The sequence below is a fragment of the Anolis carolinensis genome, chromosome 4, assembly GCF_035594765.1.
Source record: "Anolis carolinensis isolate JA03-04 chromosome 4, rAnoCar3.1.pri, whole genome shotgun sequence".
Classification (NCBI taxonomy): domain Eukaryota; kingdom Metazoa; phylum Chordata; class Lepidosauria; order Squamata; family Dactyloidae; genus Anolis; species Anolis carolinensis.
The window spans coordinates 37,995,441-38,018,271 of record NC_085844.1 but is presented as its reverse complement, the minus strand read 5'-3'; the positions used below and the strand labels follow the sequence as shown (position 1 = coordinate 38,018,271).

General features: G+C 37.5%; 1 protein-coding gene and 1 long non-coding RNA gene across 9 annotated transcripts in view; one reads left to right on the top strand and one right to left on the bottom strand.

Annotated features, from left to right (window-relative positions):
• The window catches only part of LOC134298841 (uncharacterized), a 42,977-nt gene extending 39,785 nt beyond the window's left edge, over positions 1–3,192 (bottom strand). The window contains exon 1 of the long non-coding RNA XR_010005951.1: positions 3,042–3,192. This is a non-coding gene — a long non-coding RNA (uncharacterized LOC134298841). The remainder of the gene's footprint in view (positions 1–3,041) is intronic.
• The window catches only part of zfhx4 (zinc finger homeobox 4), a 222,935-nt gene that overhangs the window by 10,117 nt on the left and 189,987 nt on the right, over positions 1–22,831 (top strand). For 3 of the 8 annotated variants that reach the window (XM_062980247.1, XM_062980248.1, XM_062980246.1), the window contains exon 1: positions 878–1,640. The exons of 2 other annotated variants lie outside the window; for them this stretch is intronic. The gene's annotated coding sequence lies outside the window, so the exon portion shown is untranslated. Of the gene's footprint in view, positions 1–877; positions 1,641–3,204; positions 3,876–7,603; positions 7,912–22,831 lie in introns of those variants that run through there. 3 more of the 8 variants (XM_062980241.1, XM_062980242.1, XM_062980243.1) reach the window with 3 other exon arrangements.

The window sequence follows — 22,831 nt, the reverse complement described above, 5'->3', positions numbered from 1 at the left end:
AGTATTAGGTTAAGATAATTAGATTTTCAAATGAGAAGTGATTGCTCTCCATTGCTTCCAAAAAGATGATTTCTAGGTGATTCCTATTTCTAATGGTATCTACATATTATAGTCCAGCATCGCCCTACCATTTCATATCAAAGGGCATCTCTGATACCCTTTGGTTGATGTATTTTTATGTTTTTACTCTGCTGTTTTTAATTATTTCAGTTAGATTGTTTATGTGTTATGTTTTTAATTGTGTTTTAGCTTATAATCTTGGTTTATGCTGGGCTTGGTTCTCATGTAAGCCACCACAGTCCCTTGGGGAGATGGTAGTGGGATATACAAATGTTGTTGTTGTTGTTGTTATAAACTTATGGAAAATTAAAGCTCTCTCCTTTTTCTGCTTTCATGGGGGAAAGGAGACTGTTGTGCTGGGAATAGTTTTCGCTTTGCTCAATCTATTTACTGTAACCATTACATGCTAAAATTCTGTTTGCTCTTATAAACTTACTTTTGTGGAGTTGTTTGACCAGTTACACCAGGGAGATTAAACTGCTATGTGTGTATGCAATAATGCATATATATGTGCCTTTGTGTATACAAGAACTGTAGATACTAGAGAGATATAATGCCACTTCATGTGCACTATATGTGTGTGTAAATAAATCCCCAATAATATGTAAATGATTCTCTATGGCTATAAGAGCAGAGATTCTGGATCTCAGGCTCACTCCCTTTCCATACAGAGGCACATTCCACATTCATTATCCCAGGCATATTTTCCTCCTTTAAAAAAAAGGAAGGGGGGGGGGAGAGAAGAGAGAGAAAGAAAGAACTTCCCTGGTGGGAGGAATAATTAATTTGCACCCATATCTTTTCACATTCCTGAGCAGTTAAGAAGAGCAAATCTTCTTTCCTTCCTCTCTGCCTCTCTTCTCTCTCTCCCTCTCCCTCTAATTTCCCCCAACCATCTATTTGTGTGTCTGTGTGTGTGTGTGTCTGTGTTACTAATGAAGTTTGCAGGCTTGTGTGTTTGTGTCCATGAGCTGCTGCTGCTGCTGCTTCCCTGCCGCCCGCGCTGCTTTGGGGCCGGGGCTGTGTCTCCCGCAGCCCCTCCGAGCCCCCGGCAGCCGCGGCAGTCAGTCCGGGCTGCGCGTCATTTGCAGTCTGGAGAATGTTGATCACCTCACTAATTACACCTCTCTCTTCTCTCTTTCTCTCTCTCCCCCCCCTCGCGCTCTCGCTCTCTCTCATTCCCAGAGTGCATATCGGGAATAGACACACAAAGACATGCGCACTCAACTTAATCAGCCATTTTTTTAAACAGGGCTAAAACGATAATAATTAGCAGAATAAAGACATATCGGATTTTCATTTCCTTTCCTCCTTTTCCCAACCCCTTCACAACCAAACAGCGAGACCGCGGTCGCCACATGCTTTAACAACTCCCGGACCCCAAAGGACCGCTCCGTGCCCCCCACTTCTGGCTCCATCGTTTTGATTCCCACCCAATAAAGTTGGAGGATTATTATTTTTTTATTATTATTTTTAATGAAGCGTCTGTCGTTGACTTGGATGTGATCAGCTGTTAAGTAAATAGAGCAAAACAAAAACAGAGGCGAAGATCCAGTCAGAGCTGCGAGGGGAAATGGAAAGTAAGTTTTTTCTTTAACTTTTATTGAGTAGTTTGTGTTAAATTTAGGTCGAGTATCGATTATCTTTCCAGGCTGATCTTGCACAATCTTTGATATTTCGCTCTCGCTCTCTCCCTCTCTGCCTGCCTGCCTCTCTCTCTTCTCTCTCTCCCCTCTCTCTCTCCCTCTCTCTCTCACATACACATACACACATTTCCCATCCCTGGATCCTCTCGATCTCTCCCTTTCTCACCCCTTTTTCGACATCTTTCCCATTTTTAGGTACCGCTTTAGGAGAGGAGGGGGGCTTTCTCTCTCTTAGTCTCCTTTACATTCCGGGAGGGTGGGGTGAGAAAGGTGGAGGGTATCGGTCTTTTTCCCCCCTTTCCTTCCCCCCAGGCTTTAACTTTCGGATTTTAAACGTTTTGCGGAATATTTTTTTGGGGGGGTGCTTTCTTGCTTTCTTTCTCTCTCTCTGGGAAATGGTCTTATTTGAAAAACTGGAACCAGTGCACGGCTGTCAAAAGTCTTTGCCTTTCGGTTCTCCCTCTCTCCCTCTCTCTCTCCCTCTCTCCCTCTCTCTCCCAACTCCCCCCCCCCCCCCCGCAGCCCTTTAACCTCGGATTCCAGAGTGTGGTGCCTCTGGGGAAAGTTTGGGGTGCCTTCGGGGGGTCAGAGGCTCGGCTTTGGCTTTGGCGGTGAGGGGTGCGAGCGCCGGGGGGACTGAGGGGCCCCTCTCTGTGTCTCCCTTTCTGTGTGCCCACTTGGGATGCGGGGTGCTGCTGGGTTTGGCAGCAGCCGGGAAGGGCGAGGGCAGAGAAGGAGCGAGGGACCCGCAGCCCGTTCGAGGAGCGAGCGGGAGGTCGCCTTCGCCTGGACGCCCCTCGCCCGCATCTCGCCGCTGCCGGGCCCGGGGAGGCTTCGTCCATCGCTTCCCTTTGTGAAAAGGCTGCGGGCGGGCTGGCTCCCTCCTTCCTTCCCTCCCTCCTTCCTTCCGTCCTCTCGGCCTCTCCTTCCTTCCTTCCTTCCTTCCTGCCCTTTCTCCCTCCCTGCTTCGGGGCTTCGGCGTTTTTTCGACTCGGACTCTTGCCAAGGTTCCCTTCCTAGCTCGCGTGTCAAGATAGAGCTATGGAGCTGCGGGGCGCGGGGCGAGCCAAGCCCCCTGGTTGGCCGCGGACGGGGCTTTGCTGCTCGGCGGCATCCCTCCTCTCGGGGCCCCGGGCAGGCGCCTCTCTGCCTCTCTGGCCGCCCTTTGCAACCTCCCCATCGCCACTAAACACGGGGAACGGACCCTTTGCCCCCTCCGGTGCCACCGCCACCGTCACCGTCACTTCCAAGCTGCTGCTGCTGTCCCCGTCCCTTGCCCACCCCTCTGCTCACCTCCGCCGCCCCCAACCCAGGCGTCTGTCTTTCTTTTGTTACCTGCCAGCCGGAGGGGGAGGGGGGGTCTCGGTCTCCCCGGCTGCTCGGGGAACTGGGCCCAGCCGAGAGAAGAGGCTCAGCAAGCCGGGTTCAGCCTCCGCGCCGTCCCGAGGAGGCTTTTTCGCTCCCATTCAGTCACACCCCCCCTCCTCCTCCTCCTCCTCCTCTTCACCTCCTCCTCCTCCTCTTCTTCTTCCACCTTCGGTACCACGGCTTACATCGCAAACATAACACCCCCTTCCCGCCCTCCCCACCACCACACCAAAAAAAAAAAAAAAAAGCGCTCCTCAACCCAAAGACAACTTGCCAGGCTGAAGATGGTGGATTTACATTGAGCCAGACCCCACCAGGGTCACCCAGGAAGCCTGACTATCCCTCTATCTGACAGTTGCATTTCCTCTCCTCCATTCTGATCGCCTCTTTTTTCCATATGATTATTAACCCTGTTCCATTTTTAATCAAGGATCAGGTAGCTGGCAAAGGAGAGGGAGAGAGAGAGAAAGGCAGACAAAGAAAAAAGAGAGAGGGTTGATGATGTTGAAGGTGGATAAATATCTTCCATATTCATATTTGAAAATGTGATTCCCCTTTGGAAGGATTTCCAGTGGCTCGATCCTTAGGAGCGGTGGTTGAAGAGCAGACTAGTTTATTCTCTCTTGGAGAGTTTGGTGGATGTCTAAGTGGATGGATGGAAGGAAGAGGTAGTGAGCAGCAGCCTTGGAAACCCTGCCTGTTGTTGGTTAAATTGAGGCAGAGACTTGGCTGCGATTGGGACACCACTGTGACATGGGCATCGATCGCTTCCATTGAGAGCAATGCAAAAACACAGTCTGGGTATGTAACACTCTCAGTGCCATCAACCCTTGTTTTACTTTCTATTTACTGACTAAACTAGGCTAGCCAAGAGGGACTTTGCTTTTCAAACTAGGGATGGGAAAGAAGGAATCAAGGAACAATAGAAGATACTTAAAATAAACTGGGTGGGTTGGAGGTGAAAATAAAAATAAAAATGTAAATACGATTGTTTCATTTCCTATTCTACTTGCTATTTCTAAGGAGTTTTCTTCTCTGTTGTGGGAAACTTAAACAAGCAAAATATAATGATAGTAACTGCAATAAGTTTATTTGTTTTAAACAACAGCAGCAATCTTTCCAAATAATATCTTTGTATAGATAAAGTAGATCTATCTTAGAACCTGAAGAGGGATATCAGGCACTTTCAAGCAGCTGGAAGGCACACCAAAATGAAAGATGTTTAGCCAGCTGTTTTAACCTTCTGCACCTGGCTTGAGTGCTGGGGCTCACTCGGATTATTCAGTGAGCTTGGCTGAATATTCATATTCTAGGATCTACACACTGGTTGTAGCATCCTATAGGCATTGCCTAGGGCTTTGAAGGCTTTCTCAACATAAACATGTATTCAGTTATTTTTCTTCTTATGGAAATGAACATATAGGCTCAATTAAATAGAAGGAAATAGTCTTAAATCTTCAAAAGTGAAATCTATTCAAAGAACAAAGAAAGGTCATTTGTATAAATCATAATGCTAGTAGTAGTAATAGTACCTGCTTAGTAGGTTTAGCAGTGATATTAACTTGTTTTCTAAAATGCAAAGTGATGTGCATCCCTTCTGCGTTTCATAATAGATGTAAGATTGTGTTTCTATAGCAAAATACTGCATTGTTTACTATGTAAAGAAGAGCTGACAGAATCAGTTTAATATTTGAGAATTTAATGCTTCCATTCTTACCATGAGCCTAAATTTATACAATGAAATTTGATTATCTCTAATAACAGTATTAGTTCCTGTACTGGATGGATGAGAATTGAGGTGGTTTTGTTGATTGCAAGGGTTTAATGTTGCATTTCAGAATCTGATGTGGTTTAGCCTTCCTTCCATTAACTGGAAAACCCCTGAGGTTTTACAATTATTTCTTAAAGATAATACATTTAAGATTGCATTGGTAGACTGGAGAAAAGTCATATAGGCAAGAAGGGAAGCCCTTAATAACTCTTGAGATTCAGACATGTTCAGCAGTTAGATTGGCTCTGACTTCACCAAGGGTCGACAATGTGTCATTTCCATGAAGCCAAATTGCCCTCTGCCTATATGATATTAATGTGCAAATCAATATTTCAGGGATTAAATTTCCCTTCTTCATTTTTTATGGTTTCTACCTCAATAAGTCTCAAGTCTATTAGAGGAGGCTGGATGATTTAAAATCTTTCACTGCAGAATGGCTTGTTGTAGTCTTGTTTCACATACCATTTTTGGATTTTTGCTCTAAAAGGCGAAGGCCATTGCAGAGATGTTGATAGTCAGTGTAGAGACATGCACAATTCTATCAGGACTTTCCATTAAGAAATAAAAAGATATTGCTGGTAAACATTTAAATGATATATATATATATATATATATATTATTACTTTCAAAATACTGTGTTAATTATGTGTTGATATATTTTGAAATCAGTTGAGGCTCTTTCCTTATTAGTGATTTATTAGCATTCTTATGCTTTAAAAGATACAACAACAGCATGCTTGGATTATTTTGTAGTGAGTATTCTTTGAAGAATATCTAAAAGACTATTTCAAGCTAATTTACATAAATGATATAAAAACTCTGCCACTGCATCTAAGTAATGTTAGCTACATTTTATTAATTACGCAAAGGGACCTTTTACTTCAATTTTCATCTTTTAAAGTTCTTATGTATTGGTAGAGGTTTATTAAGGGTAGTCATTTGAATATTCATGATCCGTTAAAATGGAAAGAGATCAAGGAGAAAACCATACATTGCATAAAATTTAGGTCATACACAAGGTTGTGAGTTTATCACATTTTGGAAAGGCCCTATCCTCTGTCAATTGGTGGTGTTTTATAGGCTTAGCCCATCTGGACTAAGTTCCGTACAGCTACATGGATTTTGTATGTGATAGAACATTTTTCCCATTCACTGTGAAATGTTCCTTCTTAAAAACATACATCACTCACATAATTTAGTCTGCTAAAAGAAATGCATATGGAATAAGGACAAAAGGCTCTTTAATCTCTTTGTTTTTCTTCAAGATTCTTGTCTGTTTGGTTATGAAAAGTCATGTTTATTGAGCGGATGATTCTGAGGTGTGACATTAAAATAATATATGATTTTTGGGGTCTGTGCTGATTCTGGTTTCTCTTTGCCTGTCAAAACATAGTTAATCTATTCTTATTTACAATTAATCTCAATAAAATTAATCTTAACTGTGTATTAGTCAGTGGCTTAAAATATCTAATTATATTCAATTAACTGCTGTCATAGTAATTAACACTGCTTAATTGCTTCAGCATATATTTATGTAAAGCTCATTAGTTCCTGGCTGCTCTTTTTCTCCTCCCCTCATTCCCTTTTTATTGCTGTCACAGCACTGACATCAAATCCAGGCTTGCTTTTGGAGGGTGAGGAGGGGAACAATTTTAAACTTTTAAGATGTGGCTGTGATAATTAATGAATCTGTAACATTGTATTCAGCCTAGTCTTGAGCATTTTCCTATGCTTAATTTTAAAAAGTAATGCTTCAGGGACTTTATAGGATCTCCTGTTGTAATATTTCTGAAAATATTTCTAGCTTTGTTGATCGAAATATGAGAAGTCAGGTTAAGCTTTGTATTTAGAAATGAAGAGCTTTTCCTGCATGTGCCTTGGGCTGTACCCACAAGGCAGAGCTTCCCTATTCCCAAATAATTCAAAGGGTTAAATACTTGGCCAAGGTTCAAATTGCAAAGTGCCCAGGGAGATTGCATGTGAATATGTACAGGTTTCATGTAATTAGTACTTAATTATATTAACATATGCAAATTGTCAACTTAGGAGCTTGTTGAGCTGGCAAAGATCAGTCTGGCACAATTGCTGTATTGTTCTGAGACAATAATGGATTTGAAGTTGGATTGTGGAAACACATAACTAGCTATCTAATTTAACTCATACCATGGTGAAATTTCATTAGTCTCCATGGAGACTGGTTTAATTGTGCTGACTAATGTTCTAGGCTGCAGAATGTCATAAAAAGAAAGCGGTGTTTGCCTAATCCACCTTACAATGACACTTGTTTGTACATGTTTCCTTTGTGTGACAATTTGCATATGCAAATAAATAGTTTCCCAGCCCCCATTTGTCATGCCTGTTCATTACCCATGAAGAGGACATTGTTACTAGGCTGTTACTGAGTCTCCCAAGACAGGATAGTGTCAACCAGTCCAGCCACATTCTTTCATAATTTGTTTCTGATTAATAGACCAGAGTGAGGCTCATTCTATTCAGGCCTCTGCAAAGGGAAGGTCAGTTCTGTCACTGAAAGAAGTTTCCGCAGCAACTGAAGCCCCCCCCCCCCCTTCCCTCTCTCCTTTTCTTCTTTGGCTTAACAGAATCATATTTAAAATAATGTATTCTTGCTTTAAGTAAAATGTCCTCTAATAATCTCTCGGTTTTCTAAAGCAAAAGATAGAAAAACAAAAGAGATTCTGGTTTTGGAATATTAATCCTGTTTTTGACAGAAAGGTAAACTGATATAATTGCTTTTCAGTCGAAGAAATGGGGGTTTATACAAGTGTGAAAGCATCGGAAAGGATTAGCATTTTTTTGCATAATGAAAAGCTCTGCTGAATAGGGCACTGAATGGTTGACTGAATGACTAAGATGAAAGGAAGAAGAAAATGCAAGCTTCTCTTTCTTTAAGCCTCTGCTCAGCTCTCCCTAAAGTTATGTTTGTCCAAGACTTGAGAAAACAAGCAGAAGCTCAGATTTCCGCAACTTTATAAGATGCCTTGAATTTCCATCATCATGCTGATGAATATGTATGATAATGGTGCAACTCGAAGATGATAGACACAGGTTTGTATGTGATAGAACATTACAGGCTAATCAAATATTGACTATTGGGTATCAATTCTCAGTGCTTTGCTTGTGGGGAGGGGCAAAGGTGAAATATTATATTTGTAAAATTGGTAGAATGTGTACATCAAGAGGCATAATAAGCTAACATTATTGATCCTGCTTTCTTAGGTACAATTTTAGCTATTTTAAGTGATAAGTGTTTTTTTCTGCTGTAGAATTAAAATAGATATTGACTGTGTATTCTGTGTGATGTTATCATAACAATTACTAGGATCCAAAACTGCATGAGTTTGATCATAGTAATAAATATAATTTAGGAAGTTAGAGTTAATGGGCTTTATTCCTAGTGTGTGTTAGTGTTTAATTTTTTGATACATTTACAGTAAGGTCATAAGTCGTGTTAGTGAGAACCCAGTCCCTACTCCTACTCCTATTGAAGTCAGTGATAATATATATATTGACTTAAATGGGACCAGGAGGAGGCCTAAAGCTATGACTGTAATTGGTTAGCTGTTGACAATGTGATCTGTGCTTCTAATTATCTGCTCTCAACTACTGGGACAGTTAAAATACACTTACAGTGCAATCCTATACATGCTTACTCAAAAGTAAGTTTTCATAAATAAAATGGTAGTTTCATGTAATTGTTAAATAATTGTAATATAAGAGTGCATAACTTTAGTGTATGGAATTGCAGTCTAAATGTTTATACACTTTTGAAAATAATAAATATACAGTACATATCAGGAGCAATCTGTAGAAATAAATATGCATATGTTGATAGGTTAAGTAGTGCCTTTTCATTTTTTTCAGATAATTATATTTGTATTTAGAAAATGGTGGAAAAACACTTTTCTTCAGAAACATTGCACAGTACTTATATACAATGTCAGGATTGTTTATGGATTAACAAATATTACAAAGAAATATATCTTTGCAAGTTGTAGAATTTTGACAGCTTGGTATAGAATTGTAATCAAATGAGGTCTACTAAGTCATTAAGTCTTCACTTTGAAGGCTAATGTCAGATTTTAAAAAAACTTTGTAAATGTTTATTGTTAATGTTTGTATATCTTTAACATATCTTGTAAAATGACAACAAATCTATGTATAGATTGCACATTCAGACAACAAGTTACATACTAAGAACTTTTGGGGGGGGAAATAAGTTAATTTAAAAATAGAGTAAATTGTTAAACAAGCAACAGGTGTTCTAACTAGGAGTTTTACCACTTTTTGAAAGATGAATAGCATATGGATTAATGGTAACTTAGCTTATGCACTTTCTGCATTCTTACTGAACAGCCAGAAATCTGATTGCTCATACATTAAGACGGAAACTGAAGTCCTATATACATGTAGAAGTACATTCATTGAACATAGGTGAGACTTGTTTTTGAATACTTGTGGAAAGACATAGCTGAAATACAAACTCTTGTTTAATACATATGCATAAATGTACATAGAATTGCAATGTGAACATCTAAGAGATAAAGTTTCAGCTACCAGATAATAATAATAATAATAATGAAAATCATACTGAATTCACCATTCTGAGTGTAATTATGCTTGAGTTTGTAGTCATAACAATGTAACAGATTGGGAGAAGAAAAAAATAACCAAGTTGAGGAGTTTAAAGAGATTTGGGTGTTGTAGTCTGTACAGAAGAAAAATGATTGCTTCTTTTATGTATGTTAATATGGATGTGTAGACACATCCAGTAAGTTTGTTATTTTGGGATATCATATGTCTGTTTGCAATCATAAAAGTCTGGAATGCAAGAACCTGTATAAAGGGAGTTTAAAAAATGAAAGAAATATTAATAAAAAGAATTATGTTTTTAAGTAAAACACATTTACCACAAAAGGTCATATTTAAATGTTTATATCCTTTTTATAAAGATTCAAAAATATCTGTATTAAAATTAAAATTTAGTTAGTTTATCTTAGTTTTGAATATTTTTAAAGTAACTGTTGAAAGTAACTTTCTGATAGATGTATAATATTCATTCTCATGTTGAACTGATTGGACTGTGTCAATTTTCATGAAGATCAGATCATTAGGGTAAAATAGTTGTTGCCTCAAACGTGATAATATCTTTAAGAGACAACTCTCTTATCTGGAAAGGAAGAAAGATTCATTGTGTGTGTGTGTGTGTGTGTGTGTTGTTGTTGTTTTTAATTAAAAAAACTTGTGCATTAAAAAACAGGTACACGTGCAGCAGGGATATTACTAAGGAGAGAAGCTATTATGTGGTGTGGTTTTTTATTGGGCTTAGTTCTGGTCCCCAGTGTTATAAAAAGTTTCTGGTTTGGTTCCTGCTTACATCAATAACAGTTTGGAATACCTCTTATTGTTACGTTCTGGCTTGAGAAGTAACATCAAAATATATCATGATGTAAATCTACATATGTGCCAACATGATCAACATAATTGAGATTTTTAAAATCCTAAACTCAAGTATGATGATTATACATCATTGGCAGAAAATGTTATGAGCTTTACAGTTGAAACAGAAGAAGAAGGGACAAAAACAATAAACCCAGAGAAAACTGTATCTTACCAGTTATCACTAATATCACACGGATTGTTTGAATAGAATAAAATGTATACAGTTAACAATATATATCATATACCATAATTTCTCATACTTTCAGATTTTTTTGCTCAAATCCCTGGAGTTTCTTGCCTTAGAGATATGGTCTTTGATGCACTGGGATGCACTGCAGATCTGACCACTAGAGACATCATCTCTTTAAAATAACTTGATTCTTAATAAACAGTAATGCATATACAGTCCCAACTTTTAGGTCAAATATTAGACAGTGTCAACAACAGCACAAAGATCTTTATACTGAATGGGCAGAAAAGCTACATAGTGTGCACTTGTCCTCTGCCTCTTCTGCCACTAGGCTGCATGTCTTCATGTCCTGCATCAGTGAATTACAGGTTAAAAACTATAATCTTCTTGATTTCTTGTAGTATCCTAGGAGAAATCAACATATAGGCAAATCCACCCAAATACAGTCATACAAAATTAGGAGTGGAGGATGGTTATTCTGGATAGAGTTAGCAACTATACTACCCAGATAATTCTTTGGAAATCAAATTTTGAATCAATAACCTGAACACTTCAGGTTCTGCATGATTTGTAATTGATGATGGTGGGCATATTTGATCCAGTATTGAGGTTAAGGCTTGATTTTATTCTTTGTGTAATATATTAAATTAATGCACACAGTGTGTTTATTGTATTTCTAACATCCTCCATGGCCATTGGGAGAGTTCTGAGCTGCTGAGCTGCTGAACTTGCTGATCGAAAGGTTGGCGGTTTGAATCCGGGGAGTGGGGTGAGCTCCTGCTATTAGCCCTAGCTTCTGCCAGTCTAGCAGCTCGAAAACATGCAAATGTGAGTAGATCAACAGGTACTGCTCCACTGGGAAGGTAACAGCATTCCATGCAGTCATGCTGGCCACATGACCTTGGAGGCATCTATGGATAACGCCGGCTCTTCAGCTTAGAAATGGAGATAAGTACCAACCCCCAGAGTCGGACATTACTAAATATCAGGGGAAAACCTTTACTTTTACCTATGTTTATAATAATAATAATAATAATAATAATAATAATAATAATAATAATAATAAAGCAGATTATTACATCATTTTTTTTTCAAAAACTCTGAACAAGTTATTTCTAAAACAGTAAAGAAAAATATGAAAGGTAGTTTACTTCAAGGCTGAATCAAAATCAATTGTGTGAGTTTGGAAAATTGGTAACTATTAAAGATTGTAAAGTTCAGGTCTAACTTGCCAATTTAGATCTGAACCTTCCTCACAAAATAAGTCTTCTAACCCAAGCTGTCAAACCACCTGCCACCAATAGTTTCTTGCAATCTGTGATACTAGTGAAATATATAGATTACTTCTAGTGGCTTCAACAAGACTTCATAGTTAACTTGCAACCCTACCAGAATTGCCAATGTTTATACTAGTTTTTGTCCACCCTTTTCCTGTGAGAAACAGAGGCATGCAGAAATCAATCAGGTGCCCCCCTTTGCCCAGGGCATAGTTGTGAAAAATAATCATTTATTTAATTTTTGCATATCTGATTGTTGCAAAAGGCACAAGACCAGAACCAATAAAAAGCTAGCAGTTCTAAACCCTCAAAGGCACATTCTTCTGTGTTATATTTAATTTGAGGTCAAGATATAAAGCCCAGACTAACAAAGAAAATCAAAATGTTCTAGAGCTGTTTTGTTATTAAATCTAGGTGAAAGTGCAGAGCAGTTATCACTATCTTTGACCTTTTATATCTTTTTCTTCTGTTACAGCTGTATTTATAAAACAGTCAGATACTATTATTCCCCCCCCCCATTCCATAGCAAGTTATGAGATAAATTTAGCATTTCCAGTGTCTCAGTTTTGGAAGTGTCTGTGGAAAAAGGGCTAAATCTGACAATGTGTCACGATGGAATTGTCCTCTTCAACCCTCTATGTTGTCTAGGAATTATCTTCAGATGATTCCCAAGTCCTTTACAATCAGCTGTGGGCAAACACTTAGGGGCAGGAATTCGGCGATAGAATGATTCTGCTTCGTAGATTCTGCCATTCACCAATATAAGTCCACCATTGCTGCATGTTGTCATGGGCTCAGAGAATTCTCCCATTTTCTAATAAAATGTAGATGACATAGGCCTTAATGAAATTGTTAGCCCAAACTACTGTGAATTCATTCTATTAATAGGAACTTGGTAAATCAACAATTAGACACATTTTATTGATTTAATTGATCGTCTTTAATTTGCACTGACTGTTGAATTTAGTCATATAATAGATTCGTACCTATCTTTTTTTCTCCATTTATGCAAACTCTACATTGTTGTTACTCAATATAGAGCACTCCCAGGAGATGATTTAGTTTGTAAATACAGGGGTTAATAATGTTTGGGAAGAAATCTCATTTACAGTACAGTTCATTTTAGGAACTGTGAGAATATCAGTATTCTTTATAATGCAATTGACCCAAATGCTGCCATGGTTTATTAATTATAGGATACAGTGCATAGTATAGGATATATATAGGATTATCTTTGCTTATATGGACTTAATATTTCAAATAGAACAATCCTGTTTCTAGGAGGATGACACAAAAGTTGTTGAAGAGGAAGGCTTGAGAAAAAAAATGGGGCAAATCTCCCCTTGCTTGAAATGAAACAGTGCAGATTAGGACCTATTAAGTTTTGCCAGGTCTTGTGGGTCCTGGAAGACTGTTTAAGTGCTCACTGTCAACAGGAAAATCATGAGCGGCACTTAAAGTGGCTCACCTCTGATTTATTCATAAACCTCACATGAGCACTTGGCTTTGTTCTTGCTCTGGTAAGGGGAACTGATTCCAATAAGAACAGGAATAAAGAGCTGCTTGCATGGTCCAGAAGTGAATAGCACTTTACCTCAAAGCATGACCTCCATTCCCAAGTCTGTTGTGTTACAGTTGACTCTGCCTCTGTGTTTATTCTCTGATGAATTGCTAGGAAAAGTTACAACAAATAATATATCTTGCAAAGCTTCTAGACTCAATGATGACTGAGTGACTGAAACTTGGGTTCTCCTGCCTTTGTGAAAAGAGTGCCCTGGTCACAGTGATTTTCTTTCAAAATAGTTTAATTTTAATGCTATGACTGGAAATTAGATGAATTGATTTCACTGACATTGAAATGAAAAATCTTATTTGAAGAATGGTGGGTGCAAGTTAATGAACACTACAAACAGATATTTTGTGTGATTCTAAGAGACAGAGAGTGCTTTCCTAATTAGGCATATTTGATAGTTTCAGTTTATTTATATTTCTCAATAAGAAGATACACAATCTGCCATGAGGGAAGATACCTTCACAAAACTTTGAAATGGCATGTTTGCACTAGGGCAGAGGTTGAGTACAGTAATGTTCAGATTCTACTTGAATCTGCCCTTTTCTTCTTTTATTTGTGTTTACCTAAGGTTTAGATGTTTTACAATTGGCTTGCATTTTCACAATAAATTAATCAAAAGAAGAATCATACTGGAAGATAGTGATGAGAGTTAATGATATGTCTTTAGATAAGGCAGTACTTGTGTGCAATCTGATCACAGCTATCAGCTCATTTGTCATGGCTGAAGTGAAAATGTCAGGACCAATGAGTGTATGAGTGCTGAAGGGGGCGAAAGGGCTTTTGGAGACACTTTTTTGCTGGGAGTGGGCCATAGCTTAAATGCAGCTCTAGGGAAATACTTGGATTAGCTAACTTTGTGCACAAATCCCTAGCATAACAGAATTAGTTGGGAAAATGAAGTTTGTTCTGTATGTTTGCAAGGAGAGGGGGGTGCCTGTCAGATTACTGTAGATTGTGGCCTAATAACTATAAAGTGGTAAAGTATTATATTAACTAAATTTAAAGATAAAGACATTTATGCATGTTGGAGAAAAAATTGTATCTAACATCACAGACTGTTTTTGTGCAGTTTAGCAACTTGTTATCTTTGACACTATAGTATCATGTTGAAATGCATATCTTTGTCATTTTGAGAAATTTCATTTTATTAAATTTTCAGCGTTCTGTTGGGAGTTAGTTTTATGCTTTCAACTGTGGGAGGTAATGTAACAAAGAACAATCAGTGGGATACAACATTCTTGTTTCCTATGGATGTGTCTTCTCCTACCCTGAATTTTTAATTTCTAGTATCTAAGGATTTTCATATTTTAGCTTCTTTTCTTTGTGTCAAAAACCAATTTATGTATGACTCTAGTGAAGTCTGGATTTCTTTCCAGTACAGATGAAATACCTTAAGGCTGTTTTTTTTTTGTTTGTTTCAAAGATGCAACAGAGTAGATTATTCCAGGTATCTACTGGAATGTCATAATAAATGCAGAGAAAGGAAGTCTACAGGTCACTTGCATTTCCTTTTTTCCTCTAATTTGTGAATCAGCTTTCAGTAATCATATTTATTTTCTTTGTATCAGAGGATTACTTATAGTTGCAGAATTTCCCTAATGTATGATGGTTAATACCATAGAAATACTGATAGGGAAGAAAACATTGTTTTTTCCATATAGGTATTCTGTTAAACATCTCTGTTCTGATTGCTTAGCCCGTCCACGTACTAAATTTGTTCTGAGAGCTGAGTTCAAAATAAGTTCAGTTTAAACATCCCTGAATGTCTTGTCTTATATTGGCCTTCATATATGTCATACTTACTAAATTGTTTTTGATAGTTTATTTTTTTCTCTGAATTGGTTGCTGCAGTGTTTCTCAAATTCAGGTCCTCAGATGTTGGAGTGTGGTTTCCGGAATCCCCAGTCAGCATGACCAGTGATAAGTGATTCTGGGAGCTTTAGTTCAACAGTCTCGCCTATAATTCAAGAAGGATATTGACCAACTGGAATGTATCCATAGGAAGGTGGCCAACATGGATATCATGCCTTCTGATGAGAAATTTAGGGAGCTGTATGTGTTTAGCCCTAAGAGGAGAGGTTAAGAGGTGACGTGATAGCTATGTTTATATATCTGAAATATTGAGGAAGGAGCACAGTTGTTTTGTGCTGCTCCAGAGACTAGGGGTGCATTCTGCACTGTCAAATCAATGCAGTTTGACACTACTTTAATTGCCATGGCTCAGTGCTATGGAATCATGGAAGTTGTGGTTTCACAAGGGTTCTGCCAAAGAGTGCTAGTGCCTCACCAAACTTTAACTCCCAGGATTCTATAGCACTGAGTCATGACAGTTAAAGTGGTGTCAAAGTGGATTCATTTGACAGTATGAAGCCAGCTCAGGACATGGCATAAAGGAAAAGAGATTCCGCCTAATGATTAGGAAAAACCTTTTGGTAATGAGAACTGTAATGAGAATATGCTGCCTTGGAGTATGGAAGAGTAGTCTTCTCTGGAGGCCTTTTCCTGAAAGTATGAATCAATTGCCATCTCTCAGGAGTGCTTTGATTGTATATTCATTCATGGTAGGGGATTAGACTGGACTACCGTTGTTAGGTATCATTGGTCTAGAACTGAAAGCTTATCTGATTTACTCAGTCAAACAGAAAGTTTTTGATACTTTATAATAGCCTTTCGTTCTAAGAACTATCTGAACTCTATAGAACTCAGGTCTCATCAACACTATATGGTTAATGCTCTAGACTGGCCTCAGAGGCAGCCACACACACTGTCCCAAATCTGTGGCTGCAGCAGGTTGGAGTCCAGATGTTCAAGATAGATTGAGTCTTTATTGGCCTCACTGGACCAGCACTTTCTTCATCACTCCCAGATGGCTGCAAAACTCCATGAGAGCTTTTAGGCATTGTGGGTACACTCTGTTGACATCAGTAGAGATGTCACTGCATAATCAGGAAGAAGCGGCAACAGGATGACATGGCCCCAAGCCATCCCTTTTCCCCTGTGCTGATGAAGTGGCCTAAATGAGGGGAAGACCACAGTGGCCTGTGTGGACAACAGGCTGATCTACATTGGACCCGATTCTGTTGTCCACACTGTCAAAACTATGGAATTGTTTGCTCTTAGGCAAACTCCATAGAACCCCCTTACTTTTCTTAACATGGGGCTAAACTGGGTTAACTTGTTTAACCCTGTGATACCCACCAGAGGTGGTTGAATGTGGTAGGGACAGCCAAGCTCTAACACATGGTTATTAGACCTGTGTAAATGGAACAAAGTTATCTTTTTGCTAAATTACAGTAGATGGCTTTGTCTGTGAGACAGAAGTAAGTAAATAATTTTTTATATATAGAAAATATTTCTATCCAAGGTGATTTCCAACTATTAATGCTAGTACAAGACTCCTAGAACTCTTTGATAGAAACTGAAGAAGAACCACACTGGATTAAGATATATGTTTAATCCAGCATTCTGTTCCCACATTGACCATCTGATAGCTATAGGAAATCCTCAGGCAGTGCAATGTGAGCCTCTTGTGTATATTCCCCACCGGATGGTATTGGTAGTTATTGTTAGTCTTAATAAATATGTAAAATTGGTTCTATCTTATAATAGTAAATATTACAGTTCTGTAAGTTATGTGTTATATGAGAAGTTCCTTTCTAATCCCTGAATCTTCCACTATTCATCTTTACCTTATCACTCTGGATTCTAATATTATGTGATAAGTAGGTAGACCAATGTCTACCTATTCACTTTCGCCATCACACATAATTTTATGTACTTCTATCATTACTGTTTTAAAGCCCCAAAGCCTCACACTTCATTCCTTTTTCTCATTGAGAAGTTACTCCAGTCATTTGCTAATTTATTACTGCTTTCGGCATCTTTTCAAGCTATACAGTATCGTTTTTGAGCAGCATGTGATGTCATACAATAATATTTCTAGTATGGTCATATCCCAGAACTGTATAAGGACATTACAATATTAGGAATTTTATTTTTTATTCCTTTCCTAATAAAATGAAACTAACCATTGTCCCACCAGCCATTCAGTCGCTTATTAAATGATACATTGTAGCACAAAGAATCTTTTTCAGATCAGTAACCACTTTCATATTCTCAAAACATATATATGAAATTGGGTGGGTTTTTAAATCCAGTTTAAATCATTTTTCACAAATTTAATTGAGTTTAATGTGCATTGTAATGCCATATTCAAATTTGGAGTGATGCTTTCAGAATTATTCACTGTTGTAACTCCTGAAATAATTTGATTTCATTGTTGAGTCCTACTCCGGATCATTTATAAACAATTTAAGAAGCACTGGTTTCAAAATGTATCATTGAAGTTGCCAGTGTTTACATAACTCCATTTTAAGTATTGCCATTTATTCTTGCTCCTTGCTTCCTGTTCTTTAATCCATAAAATAATCTCTCCTCGTATTCTGTGATTGCTATATGTATTCAGAAATCTTTGATGATGACCCTATCAAAAGCTTTTGAAAGTACAAATGAACAGTGTCTGTTTCTCATACTGATATACTTGTAGATTCCCTGGAAAACAACTAAAAGTTTAGTGAAGTAATAGTACTTTTGCAGAAGCCAAACTGATTCTCCTTTAGGAAGACTTGTTCTTCTGTAGCTTTATGATTTTATTTTTAATTAAGTTTTCTATTGCTTAGTCATGCTTGGTGTTTGAGATCATTGACTAAATTGTTGATTGTCTTGTAAATACTGTACTATTTGCTAACAGAGATATCCCTGTCATTAGGCAAGTAGAATTTATCACCTTGGGTTATAGGTGGATTTGGGGTGCTATTGAAATTGTACATTAAGATAAATAAACAAAAGATAAATAGGCCTGACTTTCAGGGACTAATCCTTTGGGAAGGTTTTCTATTTATTTTAATGAAGTTTGCTCAGAACATTCTAATGGATGGTGTTCTGTGTTAATTACTTAAGAGAGAATGCTATTTAGATTTTCTGCCTCAAGTCTTATAATGCCTTGGATTATGTCCTACATTGTTTGTAGCAGGAATAATAGTTAAGGATAAAAATATTTTTTTCTTAACTAAAGGTTCAAAGAATGTGCATGTAAGTCTGAGAACATGGAGGATTAAAGCATATGATTATATACATTTGAAGACAAATGGGCATTGAAGACAAATATGGTTTAACTAGATCCAAAGCAGTATGGATAAAATTCTACTCATTGCAGGAGGATTTTCTCGTCTCATACTTCAGCACTTCCTTGTACTAGCTGAAAAACCTTTTTGGAGGAGCATGCCACACTCCTGTATAGTGTTGGGTAGAGTGTGGGTGATTGTGATAGTCAGAGAGAACTGGCAGAGAACTGGGTGGTACCTTATGTGAACAGGTATGTTGTTTGCACATGCTAAGATTGTTGTTATTCTGTGCCTTAATGTTTCCTATTTATGGCAACCCAAAGGTGACCGTATCATGAAGTTTTCTTGGCAAGATTTATTCATGGGTTGGGGGTATTTGTCTATGCCTTCCTCTGAGGTGAGTAAGTGTGACTTGCCCATGTCATCCATGACTAAGTGGGGATTTGAACTAAGGGACCTCTGATTAATACTTCTGTCTCTTGATGTAGATTTCTTTGGTTTTGTATCTAGTAGAAGCAAGTCATTTTAGTAGTCCTAAGGATTGAGTTTCCTATCTGCAGCATCTGTGAGATATATTAACAACTGGAACTAGATGTGCCATATATGAATCTGTAATAATAGAAAACAGTGCTTTGTTCCAGCATTCTTCAGCATTGAGACAAAGGAATGTCTAATCCTACCCATTTCTGAATTTAACTTTCCTTGTGATAAAAGTGATACATGTGAAGATTTTCCATGGTCATACTGAGATGAAAAAATATTCCTTCTCAAGATGCTTGCAGGTGTGGCTTTGCTTGTTCCCTGCTCCTGTGGCAAAGAAACTAGGGTGAATAATATCTGGACAGAACTGATATGTGCATGTGGACTTCTTGTACAGCTTCAGGAAAGATTTTGTTCTTTAAAATGGATTTATGATTTTTAGTAATGAAAGTCTGTCTGTAACTTCTAGTGTCATTTCTAAATATTACATATCCCCAGCTTACCTCATAAGCAAGGCTGGAGCCATAGTTGATAGAGTTACTTTTTCACAAGAATATGTACAACTGCATATTTTGCTTCCTTCCTTCCTTAGGGCCCAGAACTCTTCAACTGGTCCAAAAAGAGAGAGAATTCCTGCCGCCCATGATGGTAGGAAATTGAGGATACAGAAAGAATGAATGGACATAGCGGAAGTAAGAGAACAACATTAAGAAAGGAAAAAGGGGTAAAAGAATGAGACAAGAAAGAAGCACAGAGAAAATGAAAGAAGCTCAGGATATATGGTTAACATAGGGTTTCTAACTCATGATAGCCATGTACAAATATGTGAGGGGAAGTCATAGGGAGGAGGGAGCAAGCTTGTTTTCTGCTGCCCTGCAGACTAGGACGCAGAACAATGGCTTCAAACTACAGGAAAGGAGATTCCACCTGAACATCAGGAAGAACTTCCTCACTGTGAGAGCTGTTCGGCAGTGGAACTCTCTGCCCCGGAGTGTGGTGTAGGCTCCTTCTTTGGAGGCTTTTAAGCAGAGGCTGGATGGCCATCTGTCGGGGGTGCTTTGAATGTGATTTCCTGCTTCTTGGCAGGGGGTTGGACTGGATAACCCATGAGGTCGCTTCCAACTCTACTATTCTATGATTCTATGATTCATGCAAGCCTAGTACTTCCCATTTTGAATTAAGTTGACATCCTTGGTCTTTAAACCAAGACAATAGCTTTTTACTTGAATTGATAGGCATCAGCAAAGAAATTTCTTTCATTGAATTAGCACATATCTTTGTTGCAAATACTTTGTACATTTCTTCTGTTTCATGAAAAGTGAACTGTTCCTTTTTGGCTGACATGCTTATATTATTGAATTCTACTCATTAACAATGTTAGTGTGAATTATCCAATATCGGTTTCCTGCTCTTTGAGGGTGCATAGTCCAAGGGGCCTCATTAGGTTCTCCATCAGACATTGGGTTGTTTTAAATGTATAATTATTGTTGCATATTATTTGATAGCTGTACTAATTGCTGACAACCATTGTCTGTTTGCATTAAATGGTGAAATCTGATGAACATTCTCCTTTAGTTGATGTTTGGTGGTAAACTTTAATTAACTCTTATTACATTGAAGAAGAGCTCAGACTTAGTGCTAACTAATCATTTACCTTCATTATGTCCTGACAGTTCCACTTGTTTCTGGTCTTAATAGATACCCTAGTCAGTAAATAAACCTCCATGTCTTCATGCCTTGAAGTTGTGCCACCTTGATATTTTGTTGCTTAAATAGTAAAGATGATTGGCTAAAGAAAGATTTGAACTTGTGTTTTATGCAGGCCAGGAAGTGGAGACAACTGTCTAAAATTGCCTTTTTTATACCAGATAATTTTGTTTGAATGGTAACTCTGGATTTAAGATAGCATTACTTCTTCAGCATGATTTCTATATACATGGATCTTTTGAATCAGTACAATTAAACTTGTCTCCTGTTGGGTTTCTTGTAATTATTTTTTACTGAAATACCTTTCCTGTAATGATATTGAAGTTAAGCAATCAGGTTACTGGCAGATCATGTAAAATTCAACTCAGAATTGCTGGCTGCTTGATTTTAATTTGTCTGACATCAAGTTTGTTTGAAAAGGGATAATATGTAGTTAAACCAAGGGGCTTATAATTATGGCTGACATTTGTTTGTTTATAATGAAAACTAATTAAAGTTCATACATTTTAAAACACAAAAGTTAATTACTGAATTACTCACTTCACTTATGCAAAGCAGTTAAATTAACTTGCACTGAAAAAATGACAAGAGGCTCTGCATTGTAAAAACAAATGTTCCAGCTGATGTTTCACTGTCCAAAAGAAATGGATCACAGATTATTTTAGAACAACAAATTCCTTATTAATGGCTAGGCTGCATTTAAAACTCTTTTTTATTGACAGTCTACATGCTTAATATGAATCCCTATTGAAGGTTCCAGTCTAATGCACAATTTCATATGTTGTGTTCTCTTGAAACCTATGTAATTGAACACAGTTCATTTTTTTTCTTTTAAGTAAAGCAGTGTTACACACTCTGAGGGATATTGTGCCTTTTATTCTACGAAGCCTTCTGTTTTGTACCTGCTTCATGTTCTTCTGTGTTATATTCTCTACGTAATAATCTGGTGTTTCAGTATTGTAAATTAGGAAAGTATTGAAATGCTTCCTTAAATAAATGGCCTGACTATTACTTTCAAGAAAAAACTACAGACTAAATTTGATCATACTTAGAGCCATTGAAATCAGTGGGATTCAGGCTTCCATTACTAACTTAATTTCAGTAGAACTGCTCTGTGACTGACCATTTAAAAAAAAAGATGACAGAAAATACTTTTAAAACATCCTCCTCCTATGTCTTTTCTATGCATTAGTCTTTGTAAATTTAACCGGTGTGCCAAATGCAATCTGTAAGAAGATTTTTGAACAAAAGTGTTTCTGCTATTATAGCACACATTCACCTATTACAAAAAAGATGTTTTCCAAACATCTAGTGTCTCACATTTAGATCATGCATACAAATATGCATGGATAGCTATTAGTGCTTTTTATTTCATTTGGCATTTTTCATCATTCTCGTAAACACAGTTATACAGAAAGTCTCACTATCTTAAATGGTATTTACTTTTTGGTAATCTGTTTTTTAGGGTAGCAGATTTAATAATTTTAATGACAGATTAAGGCAATGCATGTTCGGTTAAGTAGAATTGTTTGTTTTCAATATTTTTTTTTAAATCCAATCCTTAATGCACATTTATGTGGCACCTTTACCTACTGATAGTGATAACACATAATAGCATTGACATTTCCAAATGTGAATAGGACTTGGTTGGATAATAATATTCTATACTGCCATTGCTTATATAACTAATTCATATAACTAATTCATTTCTTAGCAAATATATATAAGGAATTACACAAAGGATACTTTTGTGTTTGGCAGGATTATTAACTTTGACTTTCTCATTTAATGGCGATTTTATCCTGAAAAGAGACAAGGTGCACCTTTGATAACATTTTTGTAAAAATAACTGTAATTTCCATTGCCTTTCTTAGAGCATGTTGTGTGCATTACAACAAAGGATTTGATTGATTTGTAGATTAATATTTATTTAGTAAAGGAAAATCAAAGGGATTAAGCAGTCATCATTGTAACCCTAATCCTACTTTGCATAGATAAGACAAAAGAGAGTGATTATTCTTTAAAGCTCACTGGGGTCACTGCTGTTGAGATGCACCTTTATTTGAAAAGATAGAAATGAGTAAAAAGTTGACTTTTTTCTGTCTGTTTTCATAAGTATGATTTTTAGCTAGAGGTCAGGTAATTAGACTTACTTTGTAAAGAAATGCCAGCACAG